Below are 17,913 nucleotides of genomic sequence, written 5' to 3' on the forward strand. Positions count from 1 at the left end.
AATGGTAGAGCCATGAACAGTGGACCTCTCAGTATGTTCAGATCAGTGTTGTATGGCACCTGATAATCCAAGAAATCCGTTACTTAGCGCCAAGCTTCCAAGTGGTTAGTCGAGTTGTTGCTTCCATTTTGTGTACAATATTTCTACGACCGAATCACCCGTCTTCGTCAGGTGCCGCGAATGTGTGTGTTATGTCTATGCTGCCTTGACGCCAACCAGACTCGCATACCTGAAGAAGACAGCTGAGTCGGTCGTCGAAATACTGTACACAAAACGGAAACAACTCTATAGAATACCCGGAAGCACACAAGTAATTAATCGCGACGAGAGAAGCTGAGAGATCAGAACCATTATTATTCGATTACGCTATTAGCGACAAATCACTGGAATCAGTATCAACGGCAAAATATAACGATTTGAAGTGGAATGACAACATCAAACTAGTTTAAGAGGAGCATATTGAGATTCAGAAAGAAGACAAAGCACTAGTACAATCGATTTTTGCAAATTTCTTGTCAGTATAGTACCCTTACCTAGTTGATTAATAGAAGAGGTAGAGAAGATCAACGAAGAGCGATTTGTATCGTCTCGGGTTCGTTTAGTAAATGTGAAAGAGGTAAATAGAGCTTCAACAGACTCCATTAGCAGACGGTACAAGTGAGGCGTTGTGCGCCATGGAGACGTTAAGTGTTGACACTAGGAGAGGAACGTTCCAGGAAGCATCAGACAGTATATAACTTTCTCCCACATACATCAGGAAAAATGAACACGACATTTAAATCAGAGATATTAGAGCTCATATGGAGATTTACCCTGAACCGTTCTTCCCACTCCGTTCGCGAATGGAAGAGCTAAGGGGGACTATGGCAGTGTCCTAGAGGTACCCCAATACGCACGCTGTAACGTGGGTGTACACTGATCAAACAGAACATTAAGACCATCTACCTAATAGCTGGTATGTCCACCTTTGGTGCAGATAACAGCGGCGACGCGGCGTGATATGAAAGCAATGAGTCTTTGGTAGGTCGCTGGACGGAGTTGGCACCACACAAGTCACCTAATTCCCGTAAATTACGGAGAGGGGGTGATGAGCTCTGACGCAAAGTTCAGTCACATCCCAGATGTGTACGGTCGGGCAATTTGATGGTGGGAATCTCCGAGAGCGAATATGGAGGAAATGGACAGGGACTGCAGATAGGTGGCGCTCGCTGGGACGAATCGGCCGTGAAGTGTGCTGAGATTGTTCTCATAGTTGCGATAACTCTGTGTCCCGGGTGGCGGACTGGTGAACACACCTGCCTAGTAAGCAGGAGATCCCGGGTTCGAATCCCGGTCCGGTACACATTTTCACTCGTAGACTGACAGCAGTAATCCCCTCCCTTTCCTTTCTTTTCTTCCCCTCTCCCACTTCAGTTTACGTATATGCTGCTCGTCTTTCTACCAGGTATCGTCCGTACAAATAGCCTTGCCGGGCCTGCTGCGGCGCACCCTGACCCTGGAGCCGCTAGCCTTTAGCCGTACAACAATGTCACCTGCCCTCACACCAAGTACAACTCACACCCTGACGTACATGCAACGTTACGAGATCATGGAAAGGAATTTTCAACTCGAACCTAAAATAAGAATATCCCTTTAAATGAACATTAAGAAAGGACTAGAGAAAATGGCTATACGGCGAGATGACGTACAAAGCGCAAACATTTCCGTTATACCCTTCAATAGCTTAGTGATGCTTGTGACTTTTCATGAAGAGAGACAGAAAACTGGTGGCGAAGGGGCCAGTAAACGCCCTGCTAGAGACTTTGAACTAATGAAATAAAATCTGGCCCAAAAGAATAAAATCTGTCACAAATAAGAACAATTGTCATAGTAGTTGTAAGCATCTCGTTTTCTTCAGACAACCGGCTAACGAAATAAAATAAATATGATGATAAAGATCACAGACTTCTTCTGTGCGATCAATTCAGGCCGGCCGGAGTGGCCGTGCGGTTCTAGACGCTACAGTCTGGAACCGAGTGACCGCTACGGTCGCAGGTTCGAATCCTGTCCCGGGCATGGATGTGTGTGATGTCCTTAGACTAGTTAGGTATAATTAGTTCTAAGTTCTAGGCGACTGATGACCTCAGAAGTTAAGTCGCATAGTGCTCAGAGCGATTTGAACCATTTTTCGATCAATTCAGGGGTACATTATGGCTGCGACTTTCATAAGCCTGTAGCATCTCTTCTACCACCTGAGCTCTACTGAGACTTAAAAAGAAACGCGAATAATTAGAGTGCAGAAATATACACTGAGGACGCAAGACTTTTTGATGACTGCCCATCGAAAGATTCAACGCCACTTGTTCGTTTTGAGCGCAGGTGAAGTGGTAAAGACAGTATGCAAGCGGAACAGGGACAAATGGGTAATGATTCTTGGATGATGATGACATTTGGTTTGTGGGGCGCTCAGCTGCATGGTTATCAGCGTCCGTACAAATTCCCAATCTTTTTCACTGTAAAGTCTCGCCATTTTCCTGAATGATGATGAAATGGTGAGGACAACAGAAATACCTAGTCCTAGGGCGGAGAAGATCCCCGGCACGGCCAGGAAGCGAACCCGGAACCCAGTGATCCAGAGACAGCAACGCTTGCGGACTTCCACGGTACTAAATGGAGCTGTAGAGGGAAAAAACTAAAGAGGAAGACAGAGGTTGAAATACATCCGCCAAATAATTGAGGACGTAGGTTGCAGGTGCTACTCTGAGATGAAGAGGTTGGCACAGGAGGGGAATTCTTGGCGGGCCGCATCAAACCAGTCAGAAGGCTGATGACTCAAAAAAGAAACTTGCAGTCAAGTATTACAGCAAAACTGAATACACTCGTGATCTCAGAAAAATGAGGTCCAGCCGATGGCACAACAATACTTCAATCTCTTTAAAACTACAGCAACTAAACATTTTCACAATGAAGCATTGAATTAAGAATTTTTAAACACTTCATGTCATACAACAAACTATATCTGAGATGATAGCATTGAGCAGTAGCTATCATCCCAGAAAACCGCTTTTTTTTTTGCCGCGCGATCTAAGGCACCATGTCACGGATTACGCAGCCCGTCCCGCCGGAGGTTCGAGTCCTCCCTCGGGCATGTGTGTGTGTGTGTGTGTGTGTGTGTGTGTGTGTGTGTGTGTGTGTGTGTTGTTCTTAGCATAAGTAAGTTTATTAGTTTAGGTAGTGTGTAAGTCTAGGGACTGATGACTTAGCAGTTTGGTCCCTTTGGTATTAACACACATTTTTTCATCTTTTTTATCACATAAATGTTCCTCAGAACATTGTACTCCACAATTACGCAACAAATGAATGGAGCATGAATACCTCATATCTTGACATCATGAACAGTTTACTATTTTGCCAGTAACTTTATTTAAATGTTGTTTGCAAGTGCTATTAAAAACTGCTAATTTAAAAGCGGTGAATCGTATGTATTATTGGATACAACAATTGAAAAGATAACCAAAAGACGCTTCCTTCAAGAGGGCATAAATAAAATTGTTTAAACAAAATTTAACAATTCATTGTCATTTAACACGGGCTAGAAATGAGGAAGTTGACTGACATAAGTGATTATGACAAAAGGCATATGCATTCTAGCAGGCCTGTTCTACGCAACTCCAAACGAACTTTATCAAACTGTAATAATAAGTATTTAGCAGCGTCGATCTCTTCTATCAGCTTCTCGTTTAGATAGATGCTTGGGATAAACCTCTTAAAGATCTGAAATGTGTTCAGTATGTCTGTGCGAAGTTTAGAGAGAAAGTTTTACTTAGAAACCATTTATTAATGTCCATGAATATATAGTTAACAGCTCTCTTTAAAACTATTTTCAGTCTGCTATATTTTCAGTGTTTGTATCATATGTAAATAAAACAAACTTTGCATTTGCTTCGATGTCCAATTACTTTCTTCAGTACTTTGCAGTATCCCTCGTAATGAGCTTCAGCAACAACGTGGGAGCTATTTCTGACTGGCAGATAAAGTTACTTCTTTCTCTACAAGACAATTTTATTCTTTGAGCGATTGGTGCCTTTTTTATAGACTTGGTTGTAATCCGAATAACTTTCGGAGGACACTAATTTCCACAAAAATTTAGGACATACTAACGGTGTTTTATTTTTCATTCATGCCACGAGCACTGCGCACATCACTTCGGTTCACGTTTTGAGTAGCTTCCTTAAACACCAATTTTTGTTTCATTGATTATGCTCCTGAACTCAAATTTTGCACACATTTTGATATCCTAATATTTACGTATGGAATAATAAATACCAGACACGTTTTCTGTAAGGTTTCCTTTTCTTTTAGACAGCAACAAAAATTAAAGAATATTCAGTGACGTAGCCCAAATCAAGACTTGGGAGGTGCTGTTCGTCTCAAATCGAACGGGATACAGAGGCCACAATAACTACTAGGTGTAGCACAACACCTAAACCTCTTCTTTTCTTAACTGAGGAATTCTGAAAAATCTCGCTTTATTATTAATCAGCATGAACAGTGTTGTCTTATTCTTACAGCAACAGTAGAGTTTACCTTTTTTATGTTAAGTTGCAGTTAAAAGTACTGAAAGCGCTATAAGGGAAGTGCGTTGGAACCAATGAAACAACTAGGAAGGCGGCTGCTGAAGTTACAGGAAACGATGACTTGTATGCAATTTCTTCGATTCGGAGAAGTAAAAATAAACCGTCCGAATTGAAAGGCGGACTACCAATTAGCGCAGACTTCTCAGAACTCGTTACACTTGAACCTGAGATGCAGATACGTCATGTATCACAGCACGCTGTAGTTATTATTATGGCCTGCAAGTCACGACTGTGGTAACTACTTGACGTGCGTTTAATGGAATCGATTTCTGCTCACACACTAATCGAATATTTCTATCAAAGAATACTTTTTCGCCCAATAATCCAATTATAGATCCAACATCAGAATAATTTCAGACGAAATGAGAGAAGGCAGAAACGTCTTATGGCACTCAGACACAAGCGTGTAAAGGAGCTACTTTGAAGTTTTGTCTCGGACACGGTTCACCAAGACATACAGTTACAGTAAATTGCATTTGGACACACATATAGTCTGAAACCTATCTAGAGATGTATACTCGTACTAAGAAGCGTAATTCAGACAGGAGGTTTCTGTGGTTTATTGTGTACGGTAGGTGAGGGCAAAAGTACCCATTCTTTTTACTAAACATTAAAAAAAAAACTTGCAGCGATATTATATCAATTACGATTGCAACATCTGGTTTCTGACATATTGATACCAAGTATGTCATCCAGTTATTATTAGAGAAGTAATAAAAGATTTCCCAATAAGTATAAGAGTACACGTGCCTGGGACAAGAGTACGCAGTACGTAATTTTACCCTCAGATGAAGAAAATTACAAAGGATTACAAATAACTACATGGAAAACAATTTGGGAACTCTTGACTTTCAGGCGAATTCAAAAAGTAAATGTCGTAATGATTTGAGAGTAAGGCCGAAACTCGTTTATCACGGAATCTCCACTGTTATTGTTCCCGCTTCAATGAACACTGGTTTGTGAGTCGACCGAGGTGCTGACTACCTTCGACGGTTTTAAGATGTTTTGGTAAGACAGAATCTGAAAACCTGATGGCTTCGGATGATTGCCGTAATGGACACCCAGATTCAGTAAGGCCAAGAGCTTGGTGTTCTCGGCTGATTTCTGGAAAAAACTGCCGCTATGGAGGATTCGATTATTTTCGATGTATGTTTGAGAGGTAGGTATGGTTGAAAAGAAACCTCTCCCCCAAGAAAGAAAAATTACTGAAAAGAAAAATTAATTCAAGTTTTCTGAGCTGAATAATGAGGTACCTAGGATAAATAAACACCTAGAAGAATTACTTGAAAACGCTAGGAGTGGGTACACAAGTCATAGTACCGGTTACGAGGTAAAAGTTCGCAAATGGTTTCCTGGTGCGGCAAAAGTACGTCCTGCGAAGTTCTTGACTAACGAACTCTAGAAGTTTTACCCCATTCCACTATTTTATTTTTAGACGATCTACAGATAACACATACAACTGAAGTCGTGGAGATCAAGGAGGATTTTTAAAGCTTATACACTATGTGATCAAAAGTATCCGGACACCTGGCTCAAAATACTTACAAGTTCGCTGCGCCCTCCATCGGTAATGCTGGAATTCAGTGTGGTGTTGGCCCACCCTTAGCCTTGACGACAGCTTCCACTCTCACAGGCATACGTTCAATCAGGAGCTGGAAGGTTTCTTGCGGAATGGCAGCCCATTCTTCACAGAGAGCTGCACTGAGGAGAGGCATCGATGTCGATCGGCGAAGTCTGGCACGAAGTCGGCGTTCCAAAACATCCCAAAGGTTTTCTATAGGATTCAGGACAGGACTCTGTGCAGGCCAGTCCATTACAGGGATGTTATTGTCGCGTAACCACTCCGTCACAGGCCGTGCATTACGAACAGGTGTTCGATCATGTTTAAAGATGCAATCGCCGTTCCCGAATTACTCTTCAACAGTGGGAAGCAAGAAGGTGCTTAAAACATCAATGTAGGCCTGTGCTGCGATAGTGCCACGCAAAACAACAAGGGGTGCAAGTCCTCTCCATGAAAAACACGACCACACCACAACACCACCGCCTCTGAATTTTACTGTTGGCACTACACACGCTGGCAGACGACGTTCACCGGGCATTCGCCATACCCACACCCTGCCATCGGATAGTCACATTGTGTACCGTGATTCGTCACTCCACACAACGTTTTTCCACTGTTCAATCGTCCAATGTTTACGCTCCTTATACCAAGCGAGGCGTCATTTGGCATTTACCAGCGTGATGTGTGGCTTATGAGGAGCTGCTCGACCATGAATTCCAAGTTCTCTCACCTTCCGTGTAACTGTGATAGTACTTGCAGTGGATCCTGATGCAGTTTTGAATTCCTGTGTAATGGACTGGACAGATGTCTGTCTATTACACAATATGACCCTGTTCAACTGTCGGCGATATCTGTCAGTCAACAGACGAGATCGGCCTGTACGCTTTTGTGGTGTACGTGTCACTTTACCTTTCCACTTCACTATCACATCCGTAACAGTCGACCTAGGGATGTTTAGGAGTGTGGAAATCTCGCGTACAGACATGACAGAAGTGACATCCAATCACCTGACCACGTTCGAAGTCCGTGAGTTCCGCGGGGTGCCCCATTCTGCTCTCTCACGATGTCTAATGACTACTGAGGTCGGTGATATGGGTACCTGGCTGTAGGTGGTAGCACAATGCACCTAATATGAAAAACATACGTTTTGGGGATGTCTATGGATACTTTTGAACACATAGTGTAACATCCGGTTGCGATACCGAGTTTATCTAATATTTAAGTAAATCTAGACTCGCCCAACACTCAATCAGATCTATTCAGATGTTGTATACAAAACGTACAAAAGTGACTTACGCATTTTCTCTAGTTGTAAGCGTCCGACCGCCGTGAGACTCCAGAATAGAATCGAGCAGACGATGACGTATGCACAGCTGGTGGGTGAATGGTGAACTTCTACTTTAGGGAAGTGAGAAATTGATATGTAATCTTGCCCCACGCTTAATTTTGGCTCCACCTACCCTAATTTAAAAAAAAATGAAAACCTAAAATACACACTCGATACAAAATATAATTAAGAGGTGACCTTTTGTAGTTTGTTATAGTTCTGTATTTACCAGTTTCAAACATGAGTTGCGTCATAAAGCAGGTCAACGATTTCTATCCAAAATATAAACTGATTTTATAGCCATCCTAATCAGATTTTGATCTTTTGCAACGTAGGATCGAATTCAGTATCCCAGCATGGAATTATTTGTGAAAACAGTATTATGTTCCATTGAATAGTTTAGTGGATATCAGTTTTTCGCTTTTCCTGAAAAATTTAAATCAATGGACATTGTACGTTTCGCTTAATTATTCCTCATATACTGAACGCATTCACGCTATCGCGTCCGACCGTCGCTTCATTACTGAAGTAATCTGCGATAGAACTATTTATTTGCTCGGCAATTTGTGCTGCGTTTATTGTGATGTAAAAGAAAACACGAAGGTGACTATAGGGAAAACCGTACCGATATCCAAATAATAGGTACTACATGTAAGTGACAACTATATATTGTTTGCAAGTTTTAGAAGAAGTACACAGAAAAACTTTGATTTCCTGCTCTGGGGAACTGATGAGGCACGATACTGTTAAGCCGTAACAGTGGTCATTCTCGAAAGTAATAAATAGTTAAAGGAGGTTCTTAGAGGTGAGAGCCTATGGAAAGATCACTTGGCTTTCATTACGTCGATTGTATCTTTTTTTAATTTGTTCATACGACTTCACTCAAAAAGTATTACAGATTAAAATCCTCGGACTCGGCAAATTCGAGAATGTCATGAACCACAGAATCCTCTACAACGGAAACATGTTTTCCAAATTTGATCTTTTTGCATCGTTAGTGCCCTTCATTTCAATTTTTAGTAGTTTGTTGAGGACTCCAGCTGTGTTATCTATTTCTTTTATTTAGACAACAGGGTCCTTAATTGTTGTGCTATTAATCCACCATAGCAGAATATTCGTCCAGAGTTTTCATACCCACTTTTCATAAATTTATAAGCGTTTTCTTCTCTGTTTTCTTACTTCTAGACTTACCTTATTTTTTAGAGTAATATGATCGGAGACGTTTAACCTTATGTTTAGTAGTTGCCAAGTGAAGCCAATATCTAGCGTTCAGACATCACATCTCAAATTTTTACTCAAATAATCATTAGAAGCGGCGTTCCAGATTACTTCCCTTTTCTGCAATCGTCTACAAATTTTAGCTCACTTTCTTTGCAGTCAACACACTTCATTGCACATAAATCGCCTTAAAGCTTAACACGTGCACGAGTTGCCTCTAGTCTGCTAAACAAAGAGATTCCCACCAAACCCGGGAAACAAATTGCTACGATGCACATCCTTCATTTCGAACAAATACGCATGCGCTCTTAGTGTTGGAAATTTCGAGCGCATGCGCAAAGTTGAACGGAAACAAGGCATCGCGCGGACGCACTTTAAGATTACACCTATCGATGACCTACGTTACTTTTCTAGAAAGAAAAGAATGCGCATTCAAGGGCTTATGTCGTAGGAAAGGGCAACTATTTTTTCCGTTGTTATCTCCCTCTTTTCTGTTATTTCGAGCTTCGGACGCTGGAGTGTTACCACAACAAAAGGCATAACGTGACGGATGTGTCCTTACAAACCATTTAGCGAATGCGATAGAATAGAAAGCTTTGAAAGAGCGAATGAAAGACTACGACAATGTACGGGGCCAAATGTCAGCGGCAGGCAACGATAAATTACTAGCTGCAAGAAATTTTCTGAATGCACTCCGTAATATAACCCGGAAGGAACGAGCGACGGCAATGAGAATGTTGGTCTTACGGAAAACGAGGTTTTTAAAAATCGATTCCGCTGTAACGGTCTTCCAGAACAATGCCTGCTCACCTCCCGGCGAGGTCGCATTGAAAGTCTCCGTTTCCGCTGTCGTTCTTCGTGATACTGTTTGGTAATAATTGAGAAAATGTCTGGAAATACTGTTACTCACTGGAAAAATGGTAACAGTTACATTTCATTCCTTAACCCATCTGTAGTTTTCTTATAAGGGAGAGATGAGTAATTGTGGACAATGGGTAGTATTGTTAAACTACTGTAAAGTACGGTAGACTATCGTAAGTGAGCATAGAGTACAGTAGTTGTCGTAGTAGCTTTGGTCAGTTAATATCCCATTGGGACACTATGGACCGGCAGTACAGCCATAGACTGTTCGAGCAAAAAATACGCCGGGAGAAACTGAAGAATCACGGCATCATTTTGATTTGCAGTTACATCCCTTTTGTGTGGATTTGCGTAAATACGGAAAAGAATGATAGATAGTGAATGCATACATTTTAAAGAGGGATGCGTGCGTCGATACTTCGTGGTTGAGTCAGGTATTAAGGCAATGTGTATAATTTACAATGAAACAATATCAGTTCTCAAAGAATACAATGTAAAACTTCATTATGAGGAAAATATTTTCAGAGTTATTCCAAATTTACCAGAAATGTATGCGTCTTGGAAACGCCGTTTCAAATCTCACCACATGTTGTTTAAATAAAGTAAAAGCTAAACGAGAAGCAGCAACTCGTGCTAGTTTCCATATGGCTCACTCAGCAGCAAAATATGAAAAACTATTTACTAATGGCGAATTAATAAACGATTGCTTGGTTGCAACAGTCCATAAGAAACTAATTTGTTGTAAAACATCATTTTGTCAGCAGACTCTGTGCCTCGAAGGGAAAGTGATATTGATAAAAATACATTTGCACAACTATCTGCGGAAACTCGACATTTAGGGTGGTTCTCTTAGGCTCTGGGCGTTTTGACGTTCATAGCATTCACAGCATGGTCAGGAGAAAGAAATTTGTAAGAGAGTAGGAAATGCTATTCAGAAAGACAATTTGGAATGATGAAACTTAAGGTTCATTGCAAGTTATGCTGAAAAAAAAGTGTGAAAAAAATGTGTCGATGCTCTCGTATTAAAGGCGGCAGGAAATGTTGGTGGATCAAAAACAATAATCATACACTGCATCATTCATCAACAATCTTTGTGCGCAAAATGACTGGATATGTCAGAAGTTTTAAAGCCACTCATGTCAGCTGTTAATGCTCTCAATGACCGTCAGTTCCGTGAATTTACTGAAGAGATGTCCGCCTCCGAAGCGCAGCGGTAGCGTTACTGTCTGCCTCTTAAGGGAGCCCGGGTTCGATTCCCGGCAGGGAACTGGGTGTTGTGTGTCCTTCCTCATCAGTGACACGCATGTCGCCGAAGTGGCGTCAACTAAAAAGACTTACAATACGGCGGCCGAACCCCGAAGGGGATATCTCGGCCAATAAATGCCATACGATCATTTCATTTTCATTGAAGAGATTAAAGACTTTAACTTACTACATTAAACAGCAATACATTGGCATAGGTGTGGGAAAGGTGTGACGCAATTTTTTGTGCTACGAACAACAATCGAAATTTTCTTGAATGAAAGGAACCGTCTTCTGAGCTATAAAACAATGAATGATTGTGAAAGTTATCATTTTATACTTACTAAACTAAACATGCGAACGATATCAATTTCAAATTACGAGGAGGAAACCAGGCAATGCCTGATTTGTACACTATACAAAATCCTTTCCACAATAAATTGTTTTGTTTCAGTATTGAACAAAAGACATTTCACGCGTTTTGATATATGCCGAACATCGTGTCAGTAACTAGGGACTCCATTTCCGGTAGACTTAGCAGATGAAATTTTGATCGCTTTAAAAATAATTTTTGAGTCTCGTTTTTCAAATTTCAATGCAACTGCAAACGATATCAAGATTTTTCAAAATCCTTTTAATGCCGATGTAAAAGTTCTTGCCGCAGAACTTAAAATGGGAATGGCTGATTTGCAGTGTAGCGATTTCTATAAAGGCAAATATTTATTAAATTCATCACTGTTGGAATTTTATGAGAGTCTTCCACTCACACAGTTTGATTGTTTGCGTAAGTTAATCCGTTGGTTTTTTTCCGCTTTCGCCACTAGTTATCTCTGTGGAAAAAAACGTTCTCCAAAATGAATTATACAACAAATATTTACAGATCTCTAAACTAAATTAAAAAATGGTTCAAATGGCTCTGAGCACTATGGGACTTAACATCTGTGGTCATCAGTCCCCTAGAACTTAGAACTACGTAAACCTAACTAACCTAAGGACAGCACAAACATCCATGCCCGAGGCAGGATTCGAACCTGCGACCGTAGCAGTCGCGCGGTTCCGGACTGCGCGCCTAGAACCGCTAGACCACCGCGGCTGGCTCTAAACTAAATGATGAGCATCTTAAGTCGCTGCTGATAATTTCCACTAGTCAACTTGATCCACGGATGAATATAGTTAAAATGTTCAATTGCATTATATGTGTCAGTTAATGTGTATCTTAAATGGCCATAAAATAAAAACAACTGATTATAGTAATATTTTGTACGATTTTCATTGTAAATTTTACACTTTGCACTGTTACTTTGTTTAATGAGCATGATTCGTTTCTGAATCTTACTCGTAATTAACATTCGTTAAGTGGACCAATTTTTTGTTTAGGAATCCATGTAATGTAGGTCACTGCTTTCCGTTCCGAAAATGTAAGTACTTAAATAGTATTGTAATTTTTTTTAGTTATAGTACCGTACATCCTACATTAAAACGAAACTATCCAAAGATGCCTATGCTTCAAAATTTGTTGAAAAGGAATCGAGCATGATAATTAATTAAATTTGTAGTGTCCATAGCTAATGCCTTATGTGCATCTTTACGAATTCGTGTTAGTTAACGACGACAAATCAGAATTGGAATAGATAAATAGATACCGCAAGGGAAAGTGTTACCACGGGCCGGCGAAGAAAACAACTTGCAACATTGTTGCAGAGAATTTGCAGCATCGTCTCGAAAGCCCGAGGCGTGTTTTGGGTGACAACAATTGCGGCGCGAAGCACATTGTGATCAGTCCCGCATATTCCATGTTGATACGGCATTCTACTATACAGAGTGGTAAGTTATAGGAGAGCGTCTGACATGCTGTTCATTTACAGAGGCCAAATAGATCGATCCAGGACAGATGGTGGTTTTTGAAATGGTTATTAAAGAGTGTGAAAAAACACAAAACATACTCTTTATGAGAAACATCGTTTATTAAACGAGTCAGCTTCTTACATTTGCTTTTCCTCGTTGTGCGAATCACTCGTTATGGTAGGTGATCTAAAGTAATTGCTTTGGTTACATAAATGCACAGAAGGTACGCGAGCAACTAATTTTTATTAATTTATAAAATGTAGTTTACATTTTGTAGGGTATAAAATACACAATGGACTATCACTGAACGATGTACGCTTTTAATTGTTTACAGTGATAACGAAAAAACAAAAAATAAAGATAAATCGTCGCCCTCTTCTTCCACCACACATTCATTGTTGTTTACTTCCCTACAAATGCTACGAACACTGCCGGTAGCTCTATTACTCACTATGTCATTTATGTACTGTACGAAAATCACCGAACCTTGGTTTTGGTGGAGCGCAACTCTCGTGGGTAATCGTACATATTCCATGATTGAAGCTTGCAGTTAAACATGGCGACTTCCGACTACCGCTGCCCACCCTGTTCTGGACGTTTAATGAGACAACGTTTGAAAATAAATGGCAAGATGCACGTTTGGAGTTAATGCGAGAGACAGGAAAACAGACAAAGAGTGAGGAAGAGTTATAGTTGAAGCAGTAGCTCTGTCTGTAGTGTAAGTGATATAGAGGCGGGTGGGACGTGTTGCCAGGCGAATTAATGACAGATGTATCAAAGAAATTCTCTGCTGGTTTCTAAGAGATAAGCAAAGCCCGAGACGATGACATAATGGGAGGTTGCTAGATAACGTTAGAATACACTTAAGGAGTGAGGAGGATGCGAATCGCACAATACTATAAAAGCATGGAAGAATATGAAGATGGACGTGAGGATGACGATGATGACGAGACAGTTCGTGGTCCTCACGAATCCCGCTCTATTCAGCGCAGCTCCAGGTCGCTGTTCTCTGTCTCACTACACTACCCGTCCAGACACGAGTAGCATCGATCACCTGTAAGACAGGTGCCAACACAAAACCGCGCGTTGCGTAACCATGAGATTCTTGTGTGCTGCCATCAATCAAGCACGTTAACAAAATCTGCATATTAATTGATTCTTGCACCGCTTCCTGGTAGAACAACTTCATAATTACAAACGAAGTGTACAAAATTATGGACGCTCTACAGGATTAATTAATTTCGTTAACTGGTTTTCAGTTTACAAGGTCACATTAGAACCGAACGGACTATCGTCTTCAAACAGGATACAACACTGGGTAGCTGCACTGCAAAAATGTTACTGTTTAGCTCCAGCATTTTGAATTACGTTGCTGTTATACTGGCAAAGACAACCTTTACTGTGTGTTTGCGCCTCTCCAGGTGCAATAACTTTGGCATTGTGTTCACGAGTGTTGTATCCTCGGTGTCGTCGATAGTCAGAATCTGACTTGCAAAACGGAAACCTGTTACAATAAATTAATATTGTAGAACACTGTAGACACTCGTTGCATACCTGGTCTTTTTTTGAAACTATAATTTATTCGAACTCGCCATGAACAATTCCCATTTGTCATAAAACCATGAACTTCCGTTTTAAAGCACATAAAGTTAAATAAAAGAATAATAAGAGTCAATGCAAAGTAGCAAGGAGCTTTATTCAAAGAATTTCTAATGAACGTCCCTTTTGTTTCACAACTAATACATAAATCCAACGCACGTATTATTAACGTCTTTAGCCTCTGGTAGTCTTTAGCACCTGGGAGTCTTTGTGTTCGAGATTGAAGTGTCCGAGCTTTTAGCGTTTGAGTCCTGAGTATTCGTGTCCCTTAAGCTCACGGGTTACTGCATGAAATAATTAACTTCATTGGAAGCCGGACTAATTAAATGTAGATTTCTCTTCGCTTAATTTATTATAAAAAGTACGAAAACTGACAGAATTAAGATAACGCTAAAATCCAGCGAACATCTCAATCGATGAAAGATCGATATCATTATTTCCAACTTAAGGCCTTCTGTTGTTGCCGAAGCTACTATTAAAACATTATAGACCCTGTTTGGACATTTATTACCGAGCTAAAGTGTGACCATTCATAGTAGTGAATCATATCAAATAAACTGGGTTAATAAGAACTGCCGGCCGCCGTGGCCGAGTAGTTCTAGGCCCTTCAGTCTGGGACCGCGCGACCGCTACGGTCGCAGGTTCGAATCCTGCCTCGGGCATAGACGTGTGTGATATCCTTAGGTTAGTTAGGTTTAAGTAGATCGAAGTTCTACGGGACTGATGACCTCAGAAGTTAAGTCCCATAGTGCTCAGAGCCATTTGAACCCTTTAATAAGAACCGAAATAAGGAAAACTATAGTGTCCTACTATTTCGAACAGTATCACGAGAAGTGAACCGTGTATTGGATTGTCTCTGGACAATAATAATAATAATAATCGATTCCACATTGATATTAAAAGGAATAATTTTCAACGGACAAAACATCGTACTGTGTTAAGTGAACCCTGTGTATTTTGAAGGAATTAATTCGGTCTACATGTGCTACGCTAATCAAAGATACCAATTCATTTTAAAACTGTTAATGAACATCTTTGGTGGCAACTGCTAAACAGTGCAGCTGACCGATAGTAATAATTTGAATCTAAACGTATTAACGAAAGAGACTTGTGTAACGCAGAATATAGACTCAAATTAGTGCAAAGAGCGGACGTAATCAACAAATAGTGACTGCAATAGCAGATAGCGTTGTGTAGCCTCGTTTCCATGTATCTCGACGAGGTGAAGAATACTGGCTGGGCACAGAAAATGGACACTACGCTTCCGCTGATTGTGGAAGTCCCAGCACGCAGCAATGGGGGGCGTGACAATATCCAAACTTTTCATTTACAATTAACAAATTTTGCCTGTGTGTCGCATACATTTATCAGAAACAACGACGCTCCCACGTGTGGCATGGGAGAAACTCGCCTATAACCACGTCGAATGGAATCACTTCTTCTGGGGTATTCACTTGTCAGGTACATATATCTCAGTTTGCAGCGCTAACGCTGCTTAAAGATCACAGCTGCAACTTCTGGCAGAAGCTCATTCGCCAGCTCCTTGTGGAAAACCACCGCACTGCTCCCACAGCGCTGAGATCAGCCAGCCGGCAAGAGTTCGCTGTAGGCTGTTGACTCCTCGTCGTGGTGCAACGCACTTGTGAATGAGTACTGCTCGACAAGAACCAAGGTAAAAAATATACTAAATGGACATACAGGCAGTAACTAAAATATATCTAAATACGCATACAGGAAGTAAAGGAACAAGTTATTCTTGAGTCAAGAACACGTTCTTCCACGCAGGGCAAAATAATTTCTTATTGCTGTATACATATAATCGTTATCGACACTGTCGTCGTCATAATTCTCATTATCATAATCAACAAAAACAACAACAACAACAGTAGGAATCAACGTTCATCAATTAATAGATACAGCCTCTTCATAACTTCTATATATGTTTTTATGGTCGTCAGTCCGAAGAAATTATTTTCTACAGCTCTCCACGTCAGTGTGTCCTGTGCAATTCCTTCATTTCTGCAGTACTATAGCAACCTACAACCGCTTCAGTATGTTTATTGTAGTTTTAGATCTTAACAGTGTAATGTATACAGGGTGGTCCATTGATAATGACCGGGCCAAATATCTCACGAAATAAGCATCAAACGAAAAAACTACAAAGATCGAAACTTGTCTAATTTGAAGGGGGAAACCAGATGGCGCTATGGTTGGCCCGCTAGATGGCGCTGCCATAGGTCAAACGGATATCAACTGCGTTTTTTTAAAAAATAGGAACCCCCATTTTTATTACATATGCCTGTAGTACGTAAAGAAATATGAATGTTTTAGTTGGACCACTTTTTTCGCTTTGTGGTATATGGCACTGTAATAGTCTCAAACATATGGCTCACAATTTTAGACGAACAGTTGGTAACAGGTAGGTTTTTTAAATTAAAATACAGAACGTAGATACGTTTGAACTTTTTATTTCGGTTGTTCCAATGTGATACATGTATCTTTGTGAACTTATCATTTCTGAAAACTCATACTGCTATAGCGTGATTACCTGTAAATACCACATTAATGCAATAAATGCTCAAAATGCTGTCCGCCAGTCTCAAACATATGGCTCACAATTTTAGACGAACAGTTGGTAACAGGTAGGTTTTTTAAATTAAAATACAGAACGTAGATACGTTTGAACTTTTTATTTCGGTTGTTCCAATGTGATACATGTATCTTTGTGAACTTATCATTTCTGAAAACTCATACTGCTATAGCGTGATTACCTGTAAATACCACATTAATGCAATAAATGCTCAAAATGCTGTCCGCCAGTCTCAATGCATTTGGCAATACGTGTAGCGACATTCCTCTCAACAGCGAGTAGTGTGCCTTCCGTAATGTTCGCACATGCATTGACAGTCCGCTGACGCATGTTGTCAGGCGTTGCGGTAGATCACGATGGCAAATATCTTTCAACTTTCCCCACAGAAAGAAATCCAGGGACGTCAGATCCGGTGAACGTGCTGGCCATGGTATGGTGCTTCGACGACCAATCCACGTGTCATGAAATGTGCTATCCAATACCGCTTCAACCGCACGCGAGCTATGTGCCGGACATCCATCATGTTGAAAGTACATCGCCATTGTGTCATGCAGTGAAACATCTTGTAGTAACGTCGGTAGAACATTACGTAGGAAATCAGCATACACTGCACCATTTAGATTGCCATCGATAAAATGGGGGCCAATTATCCTTCCTCCCATAATGCCGCACCATGCATTAACCCGCCAAGGTCGCTGATGTTTCACTTGCCGCAGCCATCCTGGATTTTCTGTTGCCCAATAGTGCATATTATGCCGGTTTACGTTACCGCTGTTGGGGAATGACGCTTCGTCGCTAAATAGAACGCGTGCAAAAAATCTATCATCGTCCCGTAGTTTCTCTTGTGCTCAGTGGAAGGAGTGTACAAGACGTTCAGAGTCGTCGCCATGCAATTACTGGTGCATAGAAATATGTTACGGGTGCAAACGATGTTGAAGTAGCATGTGCGGATTAGCCGCGACAGCAGCTAAAACACCTACTTGGGCATCAACATTTGTTGCAGGTCGTGGTTGACGTTTGACATGTGGCTGATCTCTTCCTGTTTCCTTAAATA

At 40.9% G+C, this 17,913-nt stretch overlaps 1 non-coding gene across 1 annotated transcript; it reads left to right on the top strand.

The window, feature by feature from the left end:
• The first annotated feature begins 1,267 nt into the window (after window positions 1-1,267).
• On the top strand, window positions 1,268-1,342 carry Trnat-agu (transfer RNA threonine (anticodon AGU)). Its single transcript has one exon. It is a non-coding gene; the product is annotated as a tRNA-Thr (tRNA).
• Window positions 1,343-17,913: the final 16,571 nt, after the last annotated feature.

This window comes from Schistocerca serialis, chromosome 1 (genome assembly GCF_023864345.2).
Source record: "Schistocerca serialis cubense isolate TAMUIC-IGC-003099 chromosome 1, iqSchSeri2.2, whole genome shotgun sequence".
NCBI classification, from domain to species: Eukaryota; Metazoa; Arthropoda; class Insecta; order Orthoptera; family Acrididae; genus Schistocerca; species Schistocerca serialis.